The sequence below is a fragment of the Stegodyphus dumicola genome, chromosome 3, assembly GCF_044657685.1.
Source record: "Stegodyphus dumicola isolate Sdum_Otavi_A_Nest chromosome 3, ASM4465768v1".
NCBI lineage: Eukaryota > Metazoa > Arthropoda > Arachnida > Araneae > Eresidae > Stegodyphus > Stegodyphus dumicola.
Window position 1 is genome coordinate 84196412 of NC_140770.1, and position 20097 is coordinate 84216508.

Consider the following 20097-nt stretch of genomic DNA (forward strand, 5'->3'; position numbering starts at 1 on the left):
TACATCGAAATAATTATAGAAAGTTTGAATTCACAAACACAAAAAGAAATTTTGTAAAAATATCTTATTCCACAGCTTAATGTATAGTTTCTTCAAGGAAACGCAATTTTTCAACAAGATAACGTTCTTTTTCATACATCCAATATCCTTAAAAATTATCTTACTTTTCGAACGTCATTGAAAAGAGGACCATGTGAAATATTTTCAAAAATAAAATCCATGAAGATGAAATAACGAACATTGTTAAACTAATTCAAATAGTCCTGAGAATATAGAGAGACTAAGACGATCTACAGCAGCACTGTAACGTTTTCATAGGATAAATGTTCGAAGCTCACCATGCATTTCCCTTGAAACGTTTATGATGATATTCGAATTAGGCTAATTTTTCCATTTACCGCTGCTTAGTTGTAGTTATTTTTTAACGTGATTTTTTGTAGTATTTCTAATATGTTTTGAGATAGCTTCAACTTTATTCTACATGCATATTAACTTTTAAGTTTGAATCAAGTTAAGCTTTCACCTTTTTCTAATTTTCTTAATTAGTATTTCATACAAATTGTGTTTTTACATATCCAATTGCAATTGTATCTTTACTTTGTGTTTATAATACTTTGCAAAGGAACCGAAGTATCATTTTAGCTCATAGGCAATAGCTTGAAGAATTTACTTTTCAATTTTATTTCAAATTTTGCAGCTCAATGCGCAAAATTCTTGACCTCACACGTCCTTTTTAGTTTAGTTAGTTTGCCTTTCTTGCATTATATATATATATATATATGTATATAAATTATTTCCTAAACAGTATTGATTAATTGATTATATTATCTCCTAAGTTTAATTAAAGTAGAATTATTTTAAAAGTGTGCATCCATACTGGTAAGTTATATTTTGAAAGATGTTTTGAAGTAATTTGAAAGCAAAATGTTAAAATGTTTTAACGGGGACTGGAGTTAAATCATCACGAAGAATAATATTTCAATTGTAAAAGGAAAAATTAAAACATGTAATTATTGTCATTGATCGGAAATTAGTTGACTTTTCAAGGGGAACAAACCAACTCCCGTTCAATGAACAATAATTGATAAAAATACGTAAATATGAAAGTGTTTCGTCTTTACTCGAGTTATAAGTTAAAGCCAAATCGGCAATTCTAGTCAGGCCAAATATTTCCGCGAATAGTTGCTACTCAAAGAACTTATTCTCATGAAGCATTTTAGTCAATTCAATTTGGAGTAAAAATCAATTACTGTAGAGAAATCCTGTAAAACTCGAGTAACCGTCCCCGACACTATCATCTTTATGTATTTGAGTACTATATTATTATTAGTAGTAGAAATTAAACATTGGAAATTGTCATTATGAAATCGAATTCAAAGTAAAGTTGAAATAAACATAGAAGATTATAAAAAAGATAAATAATGCAAACTGTGTAAAAACGAATCAAAGAAAACATAAAAATAATATAAAAATAATATAGAAAATAATATAAATAAGATAGTGAATGTACATTAAGATATAAAGGCCAGAAAGGTATTAAGTAACTTACATTCTTTCTAGTGGGGGAGTCGGCAAAGTGTTCTCTTCGTGTCTGACTCAGAAGTGTAGGGTGTCCGAAAATTCTTAGCGGCAGTAGGGGCTTCGAATAATATCAGTCGGTAAGACTTGGGTGAAGTAATTTATGGTAGTGGGTGGGACTTGGAATTCTTGAGGGATGTATTTTGTGGAGTTCTTATCTGAGAGAGACCGTCTGTTAAGATTTTTTAGAAAATACTAGTGAATGGAAATTAATTAATTTCTGGCTAATTGTCGTGTCGCAATGATTAAGAATTTAAGAAAGGAAAAAGGCATTTTCGCTGTCCAAGAGCTAATAGACAGTCTAAAGGCAGGAAATAGGCCCATTTTTTTAGTAACAGTATATGTCTGAAGACAATTAGCTTTTTACAATATATACAATTGAGTAATTACACTATATACAAATCTTTCAACTGACAGTCATCCAACTTATACCGCCTTCTCAGGCTTAGGAATAAATTATCATATCCCTATCAGTTAAGTGATTTAGAGTGAGTATTTAACGCCTGCTCTTTTAAGGCAATGGTTGATAAATTGAAAGCGAATTAGATTATATTTGAGAATTTTGATAAGGATCATAATTTCGCGTTGTAAATCTATTGTATCTGTGCATATAGTCTTAATGCGTTGTATTTGATTAATTATAGTATTGTTTATTACTTTTTTGGATATGTTGGAGTTCCAATTTATTAATTTGTTAGTATTGAAATTGAAGTTTCTTGTTTTGTCAAAAAGTAATTTTTTTTTTTTTTGTAGTTAATGATTTGAAGATCTAGAAAGTCTATGCTATTTTGTGAATTATTAGTTTAATTAAGTTTAAGACAATTCGGATAAATGTCGGAGTTTTCAATTTTACCAAAATTATTAATTGTAATAAGGTCATCAATATATCTGTAGGTGTGTTTGTAGTAATCTAACTCTTGTGGTTGTAGATTTTTTTGGAAGTTAAATTCTTATATATGTATATATATATAATTGTTTCATAAGAATAAATTGAGTTTAATTAAAAAAATTTAATTTAAATACATATTTAATTAAATATTCTTTGCGCCATTGCTGCAAGGAATGAAATTTTAATTTAAACAAATTTAAATTCTTAACAAATACGTATAAAAGTAAAAAAGTAAAAAAGCAAATTTAAATTCTAAAAAAAGGAAAAAAGCCAAAATAATTTAAAATAATTTTAAAATATGCAAACATGTAAAAGATTTAATTCTTGAACTAATCTACAATATCATTTAAATTCAGAAGCATAAGCAAATCAAGTGCAAAATCTATCCATGAAAATTAATCTACTAATTTAATAAATTAAAATTAAATTAAATTAAACATTTTTTTTAAAAAAATGCATATGTGAATGATCGTAGAGTAGGCAGGAGACAGACTTATCAATCAATAATAATTCTACTTTTGAGAAATTCAAAATTTACCCAAATAGTTTAACACTTAATAAAACGAATACGAATCAAGATACTATTGAATTCCTAGACCTGCAAATTATTAAACACAACAAAATTAAATTATTTGATAAAAGAAGGAATTTCCATTTTTCTACTATTAAACTAATTAATTGGAACTCTAATATCTCTAGAAAAGTAATAGAAAACACTTTTCATAGCCAAATTATCAGAATTTGGCTATGAAAAAATATATGTACTGAATAAAAAATATATGTACTGAAAATGACGATTTAAAGGAAGAAATCATAAAACTAATTAATGTACAAGTTGATAACCAAGTACCATCAAAATTTATTAATTTATATATTAAAAAGGCAGGCCTTGACTTTACTTTATAATTTTTGGCTCTTTTGGATATGATAACATTACCTTAAACCTTAACTGGAGGGTAATGAAGGATATAAAAGAGTAGAGAAATTATTCTAAATTTTTATTGTAAATATTTTGTAAATATGTATATTTAATCAATACTGGATTCTTTCCTTTTACTAATAAAGGGCCAACTCTTTTCAAAAGTCTCAATTATAGCCCGAACTGAGTGAAGATTTTAATCTTCTTCTTCTAATTTTCCATACTTTAGCCAGTATTTAGTTAAGTTTTGATATACCAATTAAATCAAGTTCATTAAACTTTTAATATTTTCTTTCATCAAATTTAAGTTTTATTTAACTTCCTAAAGGAATTTTTGAGAAATTTCTGGGAATTTTTAGAGATTTTTTAAGGACTTCATTTGAAAAATATTTTGGAAATTTTACTTTAAAACTTTAATATTAAAACATTTCAGTTTTTCTTAATTACTTTAATTTTTTGCAATTTTCACACAAAATATCTTTCACTTAATTTTTTTAACAATTTTTCAACAGAACACACATTTCAAATTACAAACAGTTTACATTTTTTTCACATACCACTTCACTTTAATTTCCTTCAAGCAAACATACATCTCTTGATTGGCTCAGTTACTTAACTCCCTAAATAATTGATATTACTACCTTTAGGAGTTTTAATTTAATTTAATTTAATTAATATTAATATTTACAAAAATTTTTTACTATAACAAAGATAGCAGCTTGACACTCAACTTTACCTACATAAGCGCCATCTATATAATTAGAAGAACACACTTACTTCTCTTTCACAACACTTTTGCAGACCCCAACACTCATATAGTAGGTAAGTTAGAATTAAAACTTACTATTTACTTGCTTTAAGTACTTTTTTTAAAAAAAATTATGTAGTATCTAAGTATTTTCTAAATATGAAATTATATTTTTAAATATATATTTATTTTAAAAATTGTAATTAGTTCTTTTTGTTTCTTTTTGTTTTTTAGTTCTTATTGGTTTATATGGATTATATATAGTTCTTTTATAGTTTCTTTTTATTGATATGCATATTCGTGTAGGGGAAGTTTCTGTAGACAAGGATTTCTAAAATACATTGGTATCTAGATTTTTTTATTATTTTATAAAAAATTAATTTTTAAAAAATTTAATTTTTTAAGAAAATGTTTAATTCTTGACTTTACTTGCTTGTTTCTCAAAATACAAAATAAAAATGTATAAAAAAAATTTTCCTTTTTGAACTTTAATTCTTAAATGTTAATACTTAAATGTTAATTTCTAAGGGTACCACTTTATTGGAATTACTTTTGTTTTTGACTTTTACCCTTGCCTGCATGAATGACGAAACACGAATTGAATGATTGGAGAGTTAGGTTTGGAGGCAACTTCCCCTTGATAAGTCTGTCTCCTGCCTACTCTACGATCATTCACATATGCATTTTTTAAAAAAATTGTTTAATTTAATTTTAATTTTAATTTATTAAATTAGTAGATTAATTTTCATGGATAGATTTTGCACTTGATTTGCTTGTGCTTCTGAATTTAAATGATATTGTAGATTAGTTCAAGAATTAAATCTTTTACATGTTTGCATATTTTTAAATTATTTTAAATTATTTTGGCTTTTTTCCTTTTTTTAGAATTTAAATTTGCTTTTTTACTTTTTACTTTTATACGTATTTGTTAAGAATTTAAATTTGTTTAAATATATATATATATATATATATATATATATATATATTTTTAAACCAAATCAGAAGTGAATACCAGCAGGAATTTAGATGGCGTAGAAGCGTTGATCCATAATGAATAGGAAATTGAAAGCGAAAGCAGAGTAAATCTTCATTTTTTATTTCAGCAAACATGTTGCGGCTACAACCAAATTAGCACACTAAATGTGCCTGTTCCAAAAAGCTGACATTTTTATTAGATTTGCAGTAAAAAAGAAGGAGCAGATAAAGTGTAGTCCAGCTACGTCAAAGCCTAGGAAGCAAGTGCGTTATGTTTAGGGTGAAATCTTAATTCAGACTGAGTTAGTTTTGGTTCTCAATGCATTTTGATTGAATAGTTAATATTACTGTAAAATTAATATTAGCTGCTTGAGTTTTAGTTCCATTTACATCATCAGAATTATGTAAGAGTCACATGACATGGATTAATCTAGAAATGACGCAGTAGAGAGAGGTTGCTATTTTTCAGAACTGAGAAGGGAAGTTTATGTTGGGAATTTAATCTTTTACATATTCTTTATTTCTCTAACATATATATATGTAAGATTGAAGTAAATATATGAATTAATCTTAATAAACTGCCTAATATTTGAGCGAACGTTGCAAAGTAATAAAATAATAATTTATTTACTAATGGATTATTTAGTATATTATATCTTTTGAAAAAGATAGTAGAATTTTAGTTGAATGAAATAAGTTTTAATTACATTTCTATTATCTTTATCAAAGGAGATTATATATATTATATATATATAATTCAAAAAATATAAAGTAAAAAGAAAATTAAAACCTAATCCATCTGCGTGCTGAAAGTAGCAACAAGTGATGGTAACAAAGCAAAAAAAAATTAAAATAAACTAAAAATACTTTTCAAATCAATGCCATATTTTGAACCAAACCAGACGGGAGAAAATCGAGTATCACAGTGGCAGACTGCATGATAGGCACAAAAATAAATGTGAAAATCGAAAAAGAAAAGGAGATTTACATAACTTTCGCTGAATTATCAATCACGGCGTTGGTGCAATGAAAGAAGTAAATACATCAGCCTGCTTTTGAACCTACAAAGACACAAATTAAACTTTAATACCCAAAATAATCTCAAAAAATTAACAGAAATAATCTATGTTTTTACCAGTCTAACCCTACATACCGTAGTAAATAACGCAAAATTTGCAAAATTACACCATCAAAATCATAAACAAACTTAAAAAAGCTTTAAACCTTACTTACGTTTTTTTTTTTTTTTTTTTTTTTTTTTTTTTTAATTTTAATTTTGAGCAGACAGAGTCCAAAACACAAACCATATAATGAAACACATGATAAAAAATATTCTCTCACTGGCTTCTGAACTTCATTTTATCATTTTTAGAGCATTAAATACCCACCATTTGCCGAGCAGTGAACACTGGTAGTTCGGTCCGAGGCTCACGAACGGATAGGCTGCGTGGGGGTTTCTTGTTTTTCCCCATGCGTAACATGTATAGGAGCCAGTTTTCCATAGAAAGTCTTCCACTAAGGCATCCCTTCTCTTAGGCAGATAGCCCTCGAAGCCATAATTGCCATAATCAAGTAAACCAAACCAAACCGACTAGAGCATTAAATAACACATTTAAATTCTTTGCCGGTGAAAATTCAGCCTTCATTTTTTCGAAATCGATATTATTTCTTTTGGTTTTTTAAGAACCTGTGAATTATACCATGTCCTTTTTTATAGAATTGCCCTATTAAAAGTTTCTCTGTTGATGATGAATTTATCTGCAAAATGGTGTCCACACAAACATAAAGCTGTCGTCGCGGAGAATTGCGTACTGAGTACTTACGGTAGTAGACTTTACATGTACTGCATAGTTAAGACTAAAGTCCTTTATACTGAAAGCTGCAACTGAGTAACATAGCTGCTGTTTGCCTCTTTTACGCCAGTTACAGACTACAGTTGTAGAACTTATTAGAATTGTCGAAACAAATAAACATGGAAAATCAACAATGCCTTCTCTGGAACTCCGGGATACTTCCGATCACGATCCTGACGTGTTTTACAGTTACAACACGAAGACACACGGTAAGGAAGGATAAAAATTACTTATACAATTAATTTTACGGAAATATACTTTAGCTAGAAAGAAATTCAAGTCAAAATGTATGAGTTCTTACTTCAATAATTATCAAAAAAATATATATTTACTCTAGCACCTAAAATCCGATTTTTAAATTTTGAAAGAATTTTTCGAATTTAATAATTTTATTCTATTCCCTAGTTTTTAAGAATCAACCAATTCTAACCACGACTAACAGTAAATGACTAAATTTTACTTTATTTTATAGAAAATATTTTTATCAACAGAAAAACTTAAAAACGAACAAAAGTTAAAAACATCTTTTTAATTCACTACAGTAACTCCAAAAATATTCGAAAACTTTATCGTTTTCTCGGTATATTATAAAAAATATTTCTTTCAATTTACATCAGTTAGATATACTGTTAATATAAAGAATGTTAAGATTATAAAATAAAGATATACATTAAAGTTAGTTAGGATTTAAAATACTAAGAAGAGTCTTTGTTGCTTTTCGGTCCCGCAACTTCTTAAGCTATGGCGCTGTCATTAGATTTGAAAGTTAAATTAAAGATCTTAGACTTTACTGAATGACAACACTGAGAAATGGTTAATCATGAGGCCATCCATAAGAGAAAGATCTCACGTTCTGAGTTATAATATTACTTGATTGGATGATGGAAATCTATGCATAGCATAATGATCGAAAAATTTTGGGACCTTCCTAAATTCAAAATTAGAAGCAATTTTTTGAATGGATGCTCAATTAAAAACAAACCATAGTACATTATGTTTCTATCTTTCTGTTCTCAAAACTCTGCTAATTTAAGGCAATATAAACGATACTCATGAATCTTATGTGAAAGGCATTTCACAATTATAAATTGTCCTCAACATCATTTTTATCGTAATTCCAGCGATTTAATGGTTTTCTTAACAAAGAATTCTAAGATCAAAAGCAATCGATATGTGTTAACAAACTTGAGATAGAATAATCTGAGATTTATTATATGGTTCACGGGACCATGAAATAGCATCATAAGTACCTCTTTCTGCAGTTTTTTCTTAAAACCAGAACATTGAATGTTGCTATTGATACATCTGATGTGTTTTATTTTCATTTTGGTTAATTTTCTTCGTCTTTTTTCGAATGAAAGGAATTTTATATACATGCCGACCAAAGAACGTTCTGTTCACTTTACTGAATGACTGGCCATATTGCACTTTGGAAGGCCAGTAAAGCCGAAAGAGCGAAATATACATTTATTTAAGTGTACATTGAAAATCTATAAAAAAGCAATCTACATGCGTATTTTATAGAATGCATAAAGCAATCGTATTTAATGACTTAAATATGAAATTTTAGACAATTTACTAAAAGGATATCAGAAAAAGAAGCTAAGAAATAATTTAGAATAAAAAAATAATTTATTAATATAAGAAATAGACATTATTTATATAAGGCATTATTTATAATATAAACTTTTATAGCTAAGAAATTATTCATCATTACCATTTAATAAAATGTAATTTTTTGTTAAAAGAGGGAATGTAGTTTTTATAGTTTTTTGGATGGGGTATGAATATGCCCCCCAAGGGAAGGAAAGCCTTCCTGGAGGAGGTTTTAGGAAAATTGGCTCGCATCAACGTTGCACATGCATAAAACCACGAAACCCCATATGAACTAGGCCTTTCGTTGAGATTTGGACTCAGTAGAACTAGCAGCGTTCAGCGATTTTATCTCTGGGCTGCTGAGAAGCTTTTGTCATAATTAGAAAGAAAATTTTATAAATACCTCTATATAGCCGTTACTTTTGGTATTTGGAGTTTGTGCTATTCATAAACTATCCTACAACTCATTTACTCCATAGGATATTAAAATGAGCTTTCTTGCTTCCTTGTTCGAAATAAAGGAAGTATTGTGATCGGGGAAAATTTTGGCTATCAAATTTCAGTGGAAATATCCATTTCCTGAACCCATTTTATGCATACGAAATGTCCGTTCATGAACCGTGTTTGACTATTTTTTGCATGACTGTACGTACAGATGGAAGAAAGGACTCTTTATTGTAAAACAGATAGTAAAATGGATTAAAAATGCATTTTTTCATGACGTGCATATGTATCTAGCATAACTCAATGACAATTAGCTATAGAACGGTAAAATTTTGGGTGCGGGAGACCCTATAGCATACATAGTTGTGTACCCTCTTTCTACTGCAACTGATAGTACCCAAAGCATGCATTGCCGTACCCAAAGCATGCCAAAGCCAATTTGGCGAGAAATCGCCAAATGGCGTTGGCGATTTTTTGCCAAATGCAGCAACCTTGCTTTCACTTGCCATTTTATGGCAACCTTAAAACTGCTTAGCGGGGGAAGCCATCTCACCGCCCCTGTACATTTCGTAACAGTATGTATATTAATTTATGTTCTCTATGTATGATAATGTAATTATGCATCAGCACATTTTATCCTGTAACACGGCACTGTATCGCAAAAATCAAACTAGGGTCCCACTCTAAAATTAATTGCACCAATTATGTGTTCGGCATTACTGTACCACACAGTACTAATCTAGGGTCTAATTTTTAATTCACTGTATTTCACTGTATTAATTACTTATTCTACCATAACATTGTACACATAATGTTTCGGTATGTTACATGGTATATCTAATGATAATGCGTCAAAGGATGTACCCAACATATGAGTACACACGTTATGTATATATGCTACCGTATCCATGCTTTTGCATACACCTTGTAACATGGCAGTGTATTATCTAGTGTCTAACATTAATTAGCTTTAACACTGTATTAAGTACCGAATTCCTATGCATGTTGTATTAGCACAATGACTACGTATGGTTATTTAGGTAAAGCTGGAAGTGGCGCTATACCGATTAACCGTATTGGTGGAGGGGTGGTGCCCACGTCCTCCGTCGCATATCGCATGTATTTCTATCATTATTTGTTCTTATTTTTATACTTTTATTTGTAATAAATTTTGTTAGTATGTGATTGCCGCTTGTGACGAAGTTTTGCTTCGCAGTTAACATTCGATGTCTTTAATTTATAGTAGCTATGGATTTGTTCCAAACCACGCAAGTAATTTTAGACTAAGAAACAATAATAATATTTCTTTGCTCACATCTTTCGTTGTTTTCTCGGTAGGACCCAAAATCCCAAACTTAATTACGTCAAATTAATTAAACTTAATTATGTCTTCAATGACCCTATTCACTTCATACCTCGAAAACGTTGGGTTACAGCCGATAACATCGCGGCAAAAACATCGCGGATGAAAACGTCGTGGAGAAAACAACGTAAGGCGAAAACGTCGTGCTACAAAACATCGTGGGAGAAAACATCGCAAAGAGAAGACATCGCAGTTCTAAAACATCGTGGTACAAATCATCGTCGTCGAAAATAAAGCGAATCAAAAACTTCGCAATTTAAAAACATCGTCGTCGAAAATATCGTGGTAAAAAATAAAGTATCTACAAATAAAGTATCGCATGACGATAACATCGCAGACATGCTTTATTCAGGCTTTAGCATGGCATTTTTACTTTCATATTTTTTTAACTAATAAATTTTTTGCTGAGAAAATAAGAAGGAAACTTAAGCATAGAAAATTAATACAACTTATAGCACTTAATGGAATTTTAAACGGACATAGTTAACTAACAAAGACCATCAATAAATCATTTTTTATAAAGTTTTTACTGGTAATTTTTCATGAAAAGTGTAATCTATAAGTTGCATTTAATGTTCTATGCTTAAGTTTCCTTTTTACTTTTACAGCAAAAATTTATTAGTTAATAAAAAAATGTGAAAATAAAAATTATCCTTCTTTACATCTTGCGCTCCCAAATCATTATATGGGAATACCCATTTATAATTATTAAAACCTGAAAAAAGCACGTCTGCGATGTTATCGTCATACGATGATTTGTTGATACTTTATTTTTTACCACGATATTTTCGACGACTATGTTTTTAAATTGCGAAGTTTTTGAACCGCTTTATTTTCAACGACGATGTTTTGTACCACGATGTTTTAGAACTGCGATGTTTTCTCTTTGCGATGTTTTCTCCCACGATGTTTTGTAGCACGACGTTTTCGCCTTACGTTGTTTTCTCCACGACGTTTTCGTCCGCGATGTTATCGCCGGACATCAGAACGTTGAGATTAAAATTTCAAGTTTATAGCTCATGCGCTGTTATTGGGATTACTATACAAGTGAGGATAAGACGGAATGGATCTGTATAGGAATGAGAAGGCAGACACGATCATCTGTTTTTGCACTGCGAAGAACTGTTGCATTTAATTTACGGGAAAACTAAAAGCGCTTTTCAGTGCCTAACCTTTTTACATGCAACCGTACCGTCTGTGATGAAACGCATTTGTTTCTATATATTTTATAATCCTTAAGATTTCTCCCATTATTTTTTAACAGCCTGCGTTCTCATATTTAAAGAGCTTTTATTTATTTCCTTTGCAGAGATCCAGCCATTGACCTGATTGCGTAATTCATTTTTTTCTCATATATCTCTTGAATGTCTCTTAATTTAATGAACAATCCTAATTTAACAAATTTTATTGCCTGTGTCCGGAGACTCGTTAAATCCCGATTCACTTGCGTATCTAAAATACATGGCTAAGACTGACACACACTTTTATGTTACTGTCATTACTTTGTAAATATTTGACTTGTTTATTGTATTTTGGTTTTTCTCTTTTTGTATTGTTTTGTTTACTTATTTTATTTATTTGTTGTTTTTAGAATGGTAATTTTAGGGTTTGTGTTTAATCTAATTTGTGGCCAAATGCCTTGCATTTATGTGTTTATATGCTACGCATAGTTTTAGATATCTTAGTTCTGATGGCAGCAGCGTTGGAGCTGTAAGAATAGTTCAAGTAGCTCGCGGGAGGTGGGCAATTTCATTCTCGACGGACCTTCGCGAAGATTTTTGTCTTCAACTTGGCGACATTTGCTATTTTTTGCAAACTCCGCAACCTTCTGGAAGATCCATTTACAAGCCTTAGGACCAACGTTTCTAGTGGTCTCCACATCCCATACTACAAGGTACAGATACCGGTCGGACAGTTAAGGAAATGTGAATGAGGTGTGAGATTTAGGGTTGAGTTAAGTTAAGAATAGGGGTTTTCCCAGGGAGTTATTTGAGGAACTTTATAATATATTGCGGATGCTAAGGAGGAATTGCTAAATATCGACATTTCCTTAATTCCATTTATTATTTGGGTGTGTTACTTATTATAATTACTTTCATAATATTCTTCGCTTGGTTCGTTTCTTCTTGCATATCTGGATTTTTTATTTGAAGAAACATCAACGACGCCGTAGCCCGCAACAATATTAATTCCAGTTTGAGTTCCTCAACCAAAACTGAGATATGTATTGAGATGAACGAAAATTGTATGTATTACCAATTATACAGCTAATTCTGATTAGTTTAATACTTTCCCACCCGAAAGATTGGTTTCTCGAATTCTAGAGAATTTTTTTAGATCCGAACATTAAATTACTCAACATCCTTATAAGGTATTTATCCCGCCCTCCTAGCGTGCCTTTAAGGTGTAGTGGTTCTGCACGCTGAAACGGTATACAGAGGTTCGTGGTTCGATTCCCGGCAAACGCGTTGCTAATTTTTCATCCCTCCGGCTTCCAAAAATTACCTAATGTCTTTACAGTGGCGCCCGAACTAAAAGGGTTGTAGATGATGACTCTCCACACCCAGGATTTGGCGATTGGGTGCCCTAAAAACCCAAGTCGCCCTTTAAAATGGGGAGTATATAAGGTATTTCTCCCGCCTTCCTAGCGTGCCTTCGTGGTGTAGTGGTTCTGCACGCTGGGCCGGTATCCAGAGGTCAGTGGTTCGATTCCCGGTGAAGGCATTGCCAATTTTTCATCTCTCCAGCTTCCAAAAATTACCTAATGTCTCTACATGCTTAATAATTTTTTGTTAGATTTCCAGAATAAAAAAGGACCTACTGTATAAAACGATATAAAGTTGCTTTCCTATTTTTGGCAATAACAATAAATAGCTTCCATGTCGAAAAAGCTTTTTACGTATTTAAAAGCATGCCATTTAATTCTTTTGTATTTTTAAATGCAAACTCACGTTGTTAGATAATAATCTTAAATTTTTAGATTGCTGTTAGAGATGGAAAAAATAAATTAAGTTTCATAAAATAGTTCAAATTGCCCTGAAGATCAACGTATTTGAGGAGTATGGTAGTTTCTCAAATATGTTTAGTTCTTTTTGTTCTTGGAAACTAAACTGCTGACAAATTCTACACTCAAAAATCTATTTTCAGAAACTATAACGTTTGGGGATCATTTAAAGGTTGCTGAAATAAAACATTAATTTTTCATATTTATTGACGAGTTTTAACGCAACCAAGAAATAGTAAATCTTACTTCTGCCAGGAAATTTCTATTAGTATTCAAGAACTATTATACAGCTATTTATGTAGCTTTACATACAGTTTAATGAGGACCTGAAGATGAAGTAAACAAAATCTTAGTTTTGTCTGTTAAAGCTTCAAGTGGCATGTTTTTCTAGTCAAGCAATAGTATATTTATTAGGTATTTTCTCCTTGCAGCATGCTTTCGTGATGTAACGGTAGCACATTCGGCGGGTATTCGAGAGACCTAGGTTCGAGTCCTGGCGAGGGCATTGAACCTTTTTCACATCTCATGCTTCATAAAAACCTTATCCCAAACTCAAAACTAAAAGGTAATTGTTCATCACCAGAGTGAGGCGATCGGGCCCCCTATACGCAGTCGCCCTTTAAAAGGTCGAGTATATAAGGTATTTTCTCCCTGCCCTCGTAGTGTAGCAGCAGCACACTCGACGCGTATTCGAGAGGTTCAGGCTGGAGTGCCAGCGAGGGCATTCCACATTTTTCACGTTTCTCAGCATCAAGTAAACCTAATGACTATATATATTTACTTAGAGAAGAAGTGGTTTTGCCATAGTGTTCCAATTAGCACTGGGATCTTAAGATTCTGATAACGATCTGACAATCTTAGTAGCGTATGTATTGAAATAATATTAAATTATTCCTTAGAATCATTAATATTTACAGCGTACGTTAGCCTCTTCTAGATCGGCGTCGCATCTCACACGTTCGGCGTTTTCGTGTCCTTTAAATCGGCGTCGCATTCCATGAGACGAAGTGAAAAATTCCTTCGTTGAAACAATTCGTCACTACTCAAACGTCGCTTTAAATTCTAGGATTATTTTTGTCTAAGAAATAGAGCAGCTAGTCCTAGTTTCTTCACAATATTCGCAGTGAGATTTCCCGCCTTCAACATCTGTTATTGAATATCCGCGTGATATTCTGTTTAAATTTCAACTAAAAATGCCATTCAAGGTATTTTTGATATTCATAGCCAATTTTTTTGATAAAGTAAACAAAAATTTGAAACAATTTTTTTGATAAAGTAAACAAAAAATTATTTTTGTTGATTAAATAAATGATTTTGGTTTTGGTATAAATGTGTTTTTTATGCTCTGAAGTTTATGCAGGTTGTAAAGCTGTTTTAACTGTAAGGTTGGAAAACCATTTTCTAAAGCATTTTTACGTACTTTTAATAATTATTTTTGTGTGGATATTTAAATTAAACACGTCAAAACAGTAGAGTTAATAAATATAGTATCTCACTGTATTTTTTTTTAATTTAAACGTTGGGTGTATTGCAGGGAAAACTAGTGATCAGTGATCGGGATATCACATATTTGACCACCAATAGGCCCATCAAATACTGCTTACTGTCAATAATATTTTGTCTTTTCGAATTTAGGATAGAACACATATTAATTTTCAGCAATAAAAACATGCTTTTTTGAGTCAGAAATTCGAAACACAATCCGACCATGAAAGGGCTAGAGGAAGAGGAGGAAAATTTGCTAAAATTAAAGTATAAATTTTAGACGAGTGAACAATAGTCCTCCAGTTTGGAGACTAATACGACAGTTTAAGTTCAATCACCATCAGTAGATTAGCATATTCGCTGGAATTTATTTTCCCACTTAATACGTGCATTATATTTCATAATTTGTCTAAATAATTAAATACAGTAAATTTATTTTCCCACTTAATACGTGCATTATATTTCATAATTTGTCTAAATAATTAAATACAGTAAATTTATTTTCCCACTTAATACGTGCATTATATTTCATAATTTGTCTAAATAATTAAATACAGTAAATTTTTTTTCCCACTTAATACGTGCATTATATTTCATAATTTGTCTAAATAATTAAATACAGTAAATTTATTTTCCCACTTAATACGTGCATTATATTTCATAATTTGTCTAAATAATTAAATACAGTAAATTTATTTTCCCACTTAATACGTGCATTATATTTCATAATTTGTCTAAATAATTAAATACAGTAAATTTTTAACTGGTTGTGAGAAAATTTAATTTCCTACTCCAAAAAGTGTATTATTTGCAGAGAATGCCATCCCCTATATAAGCAGCCTTAAAAGTTTTATTTTTGAGAAATGTTAGCTGCAACAGCATTTTAAGGACAAATTATGGGTAAACTATATAAATATTACACAAATTGCCAATCGGTTACAGGTGGTGGATTTTGGTGTAGAATAATGCTATTTGCGAACGGTAAAGAATCATTTCTTTCAGCCTTTGAAATATTATGCACCTCTCTTGTTTAGTAGTACCGGAAGTATTCTTTTAAATATCGGATTAGTTTCGCACAATTTCAAATCTCGTTTATAAACATCGGGAAAAATTTGCTGCCACGTTTCAAAGACATGTGCCGTCTCAGTAAGAAATTTCACTTTGCTAGGCACGGCTATGATGTAAACATTTCACAGTGTCTCAGAATTACAGCAGATTATAAATCTGTCAACAAGGATAAGTTTCTTCTTTTTGTGCTCGGATAACTTAAATAATAGCCGCAATTTAGGAACACCATTCTCAGGTATCGAATGTTTAGTGCTGCTTTCGACAGATTTACAAAATTTGCGATGTTGAAGAAGTAATAGAATTATCCGCAAATATTGCGAACACATATCGTAAAATTGTACGACTTTAGACTCCAAAATGAAATAAATATCTTTATAAGTTACAAAACGTTTGGAGCTTTTTCTTGGAGATTCTGATACTCTTGACAAAAAAATACTAATGATCGTACTGTGCCCTGAAATCGTGATCGAGGTGATCGTACTGTAAACCGAGGATAAATGTTATAGCACTCAATTTAAATTCACTGCTTCTCATCTTGACTTTCACCAAACGGCTCAAGTCACTTAATTGTAAAGGGAGAAACAATTACTAGCAGAAAAATTACAAACTTATAACGGAACTAAAATTAATAATGTTTAAAATCATACCTGAAAAATAACTTCTGGTGTTGGCTTGATCTGAAGAAATATTTGTGCTTTCTGACCTCCAAAAAAATTAAGCACACAATTGCGTAGGTTTCATTAAAAATTCTGCTTAGGTTTGAATTTGCTTAGGCTGAAATTTCGCTTATATTTGAATTTGCGTAGGTAGTGTTTGCTTAGGCTGAAACTTTCTAATTTCACCTCTACGAACGAAATGCGCTGCTTTGGCGGAGTTAGTTCAAATTTGCTCATTGTGTACTATATAGAAAAATTTCAAGTGAATCAATGGCGAGACGCACTGCCTACCAATAAATAGTAAAGATAGCTGATAAGCAGCAACAAAACAAAACAAAAGTAAAAACGTACGTAAGTAATTTAAACTGTAATCATTTATGATTTTCTGATATAATTGCAACAACATAATAGAATTATTTTGATATTATATTTGACATTTTACGCAAAACATTTCATTATAAATTTGATTTATAACAAGATGCTTGGTAAAGATAAGAACATATCATAAAATCTTCCTCGAATTTGAGAAACTAATGCATCAAGGTCTGGTTCGATTGTAGTAGATCGACCTCAGGGTATTAGTTCACAAGGTGTTAATTCGATAGTCTGGTTCTAATTTTACTCTTAGAGGGCTTCGCTCTTGAAAACAATTGTTTACAAATGTACACTGCTCAAAAAAAAAAAAAAAATGGGACAGTCCTATATCTCCCGATCTACTGGGCCGATTGACAAAATTCAAATTGCGTTCTTCATGTCTCGAAAGCGCGACTTAGGATATATATTAGATTTATATATAGCACTATTCTAACATAGGTATTTTGACACAAAATCGGACTTTTTCTGAAATAACATACCAATTTTTTTACATATTTCGATTCTACGACTCAAATTACGCCTAAATATGAAATTTTGTAAAATTTGGAGCGAAATTTATGGAGAAATTCACAAATTTATGTTGGCACTTTTTTGTCAGTTTGCGCCAAGAATACTTCACTTGGCGAACTTCTTAATATATGGCAACCTAGTTTCCTTAGGAAAAAAAGTCACCATCGTTCCTTTTTTCCAAATAATATTCTTTATATTATATTTTTAATTATAACTTATTATTTTAAGTAATTTTTTCTTTTCGAATTTCATTTTAATTGTTTAAGTTGCACGTTTTTTTTTTCTTTTTTCTTTTTTCGAATAACTGTTTTAAAAATTTCTATTTACCTATTCAAACTGCGTAAATAAAGGTGCAGCGTTTATTTTTTTTTTCAAATAGTTTTCTTTATATATATTTTTCGTCATGGCTATTATTTTAGGTCCTTTTTAAATTTTTATACTTTTATTTTAATTGTTTGTGTTGCATTGTCTCTTCAGATAATTGTTTTAAAATTTTCTATTTATTCCTTCGAACTGAGCATTTTAAATATATTTATTAATATCAATTTTCCAGAATTTGATTTTATTTATTTGAACTGCGTTTTTTTCGGAAGAATACTTTGTAACCCAGACTACGATGCGTTTGAAAACTGCATACTATATTAAAAGAGAAAATACAGTAAAGCACAGTTTTACACGCCTTTCAATGTTCCGTTCAGAAAAAATATATATAAATAAGAGAGATGTATAACCGATATTTTAACTTAGGCTGACTTGCATACACTGCTTTAAACAGTTTTATCATTGTGCCTATTGCTTTACACAATTTTATCCTACATTTGGTTTCTTAAAATGTTATTCATATTTTAGTCAAATATTTTATTTTTGAAATCGCAAGAATCAAATATCATAAGATTGAAAAGTTTTAAATTTAAAAAAATACGAATACTAAATTTTACGAAAAAATTTATTTTTCTTCTCTTTTCTTTAAGCATTCTGAAAGTATATTGAAAAGTATCCAACTTTTCGAAACATTTTGGTATTTTTGACAATCATTTTAAATAAAGTTATCGCCTTCCATTTCATAAAGGCCCACAAACGGCCGAGCGGTAAAGTTGCTGAACACTGGTAGTTCACTCCGGGGTTCGAACCCCGGTAAACGGGCTGGTTGCATGGGCGTTTTCGTGGATTTTCTCATGTGTACCGCGTATGACAGCTGGTTTCCCTTAGAATGTTCTTCACGAAGTATTTCGTCAGAGCCTTTATCAGTCTTTAGAGGCTAAACATTTTGAAGCTATGAGATGAAAGGAAAGACTGGTTTCATCAAAAGGTTTTGGTTTATTTTATTATGACAAAGCACACTACGGCTATCTGCCTAAGGGAGGGATGCCTTCCTGGAGGACTTTCTAAGGGAAACTGGCTCGCATACACGTTACACATGGGGAAAACCACGAAAACGCCCATGCAGCCAGCCGGTTCGCGAGATTCGAACCTCGGACCGAACTACCAGTGTTCAGCGACTTTACCGCTCGGCCGCTAGTTCATCAGGAAGGGAAAAAAATATCTTTAAGTGACATCCACATACATCACTGGATAAACTCCTGAATCTTCAAATAATTCGACTGAGGAAATCATGGGATTCCCCATTTATGATACGATATGATGTTCTATAACGTAATTTACACAACCATATAGTTTAAAACCAGTCGCTCTTCACTTTAATCTGCAATGATATCGTTTTGTCTTTTCTGTTAACACAAGCTCAATTGATGGTATTTGCTGGTGTACTCGTCCAAGTGTTTTCTCTTTGAACACCTAAATTCTTTGAAGTATCCTGAAAGTATATTCGAAAGCGTCCAACTTTTTGAACATCTTGGTACGTCTGACAGCCAAATTTCCCTGCAAATTTTTGCTTACTTTTCTCCCTAATTTTCTTCTTTCCTTCTACAGTTATTTTCAGTGCTCACACAAGAAAATTAAGATTTTTCGACTGCTAGACTTCCATACATTTTGCATTCTTGTCAATTTTTTAAAATATCAATTATATGAATTGCGTTTCAGCTAAAGACAGCTTTTCATTTTCTAGTCATTTTAGCTATAAATAAAGTTTAAAGCGAAGTCCAAAGGATAAATAATTTAATTAAAAGATTTTTGCTAAATGATAAAGAAATAAAACAGTCCAGCAGGGTTTCTTCTGTACCACAGAGTAACCCGATTCTTATATCGGCTGAAACAATCTAAATCATATTAAAGATCATGTTTTTTTATACAATCTATAACGCGAGAGAAAAAATTAGCTTCTTAAAACATGCTTTCTAAGAGAATTAATATAAAAATTTATATTTATATATATATATTTTTAAAGTTGGGACTTGAACCAAACTGTCAGACTTTTAAAGCTTATTTTACATGGTGGTTATTATTAAAGTTCCACTTTGAAATGGTCATAAAAGGAAAACTACCGGACCAAATGTTATCAAACTTGGGAATCGTGTAAAGGAGGTTATGGGAATTTATTTTCGGCGAAAAAAAAAAAAAAAAAGAGTTCAAAAACTCAACATCAGGGGAAAAATGGCGCTGTATACAATATTGTTAAATGAAATAAGACACGAAAACATCTGTTTAAAATGTGTTTAATATTTTCCGAAACGTGTT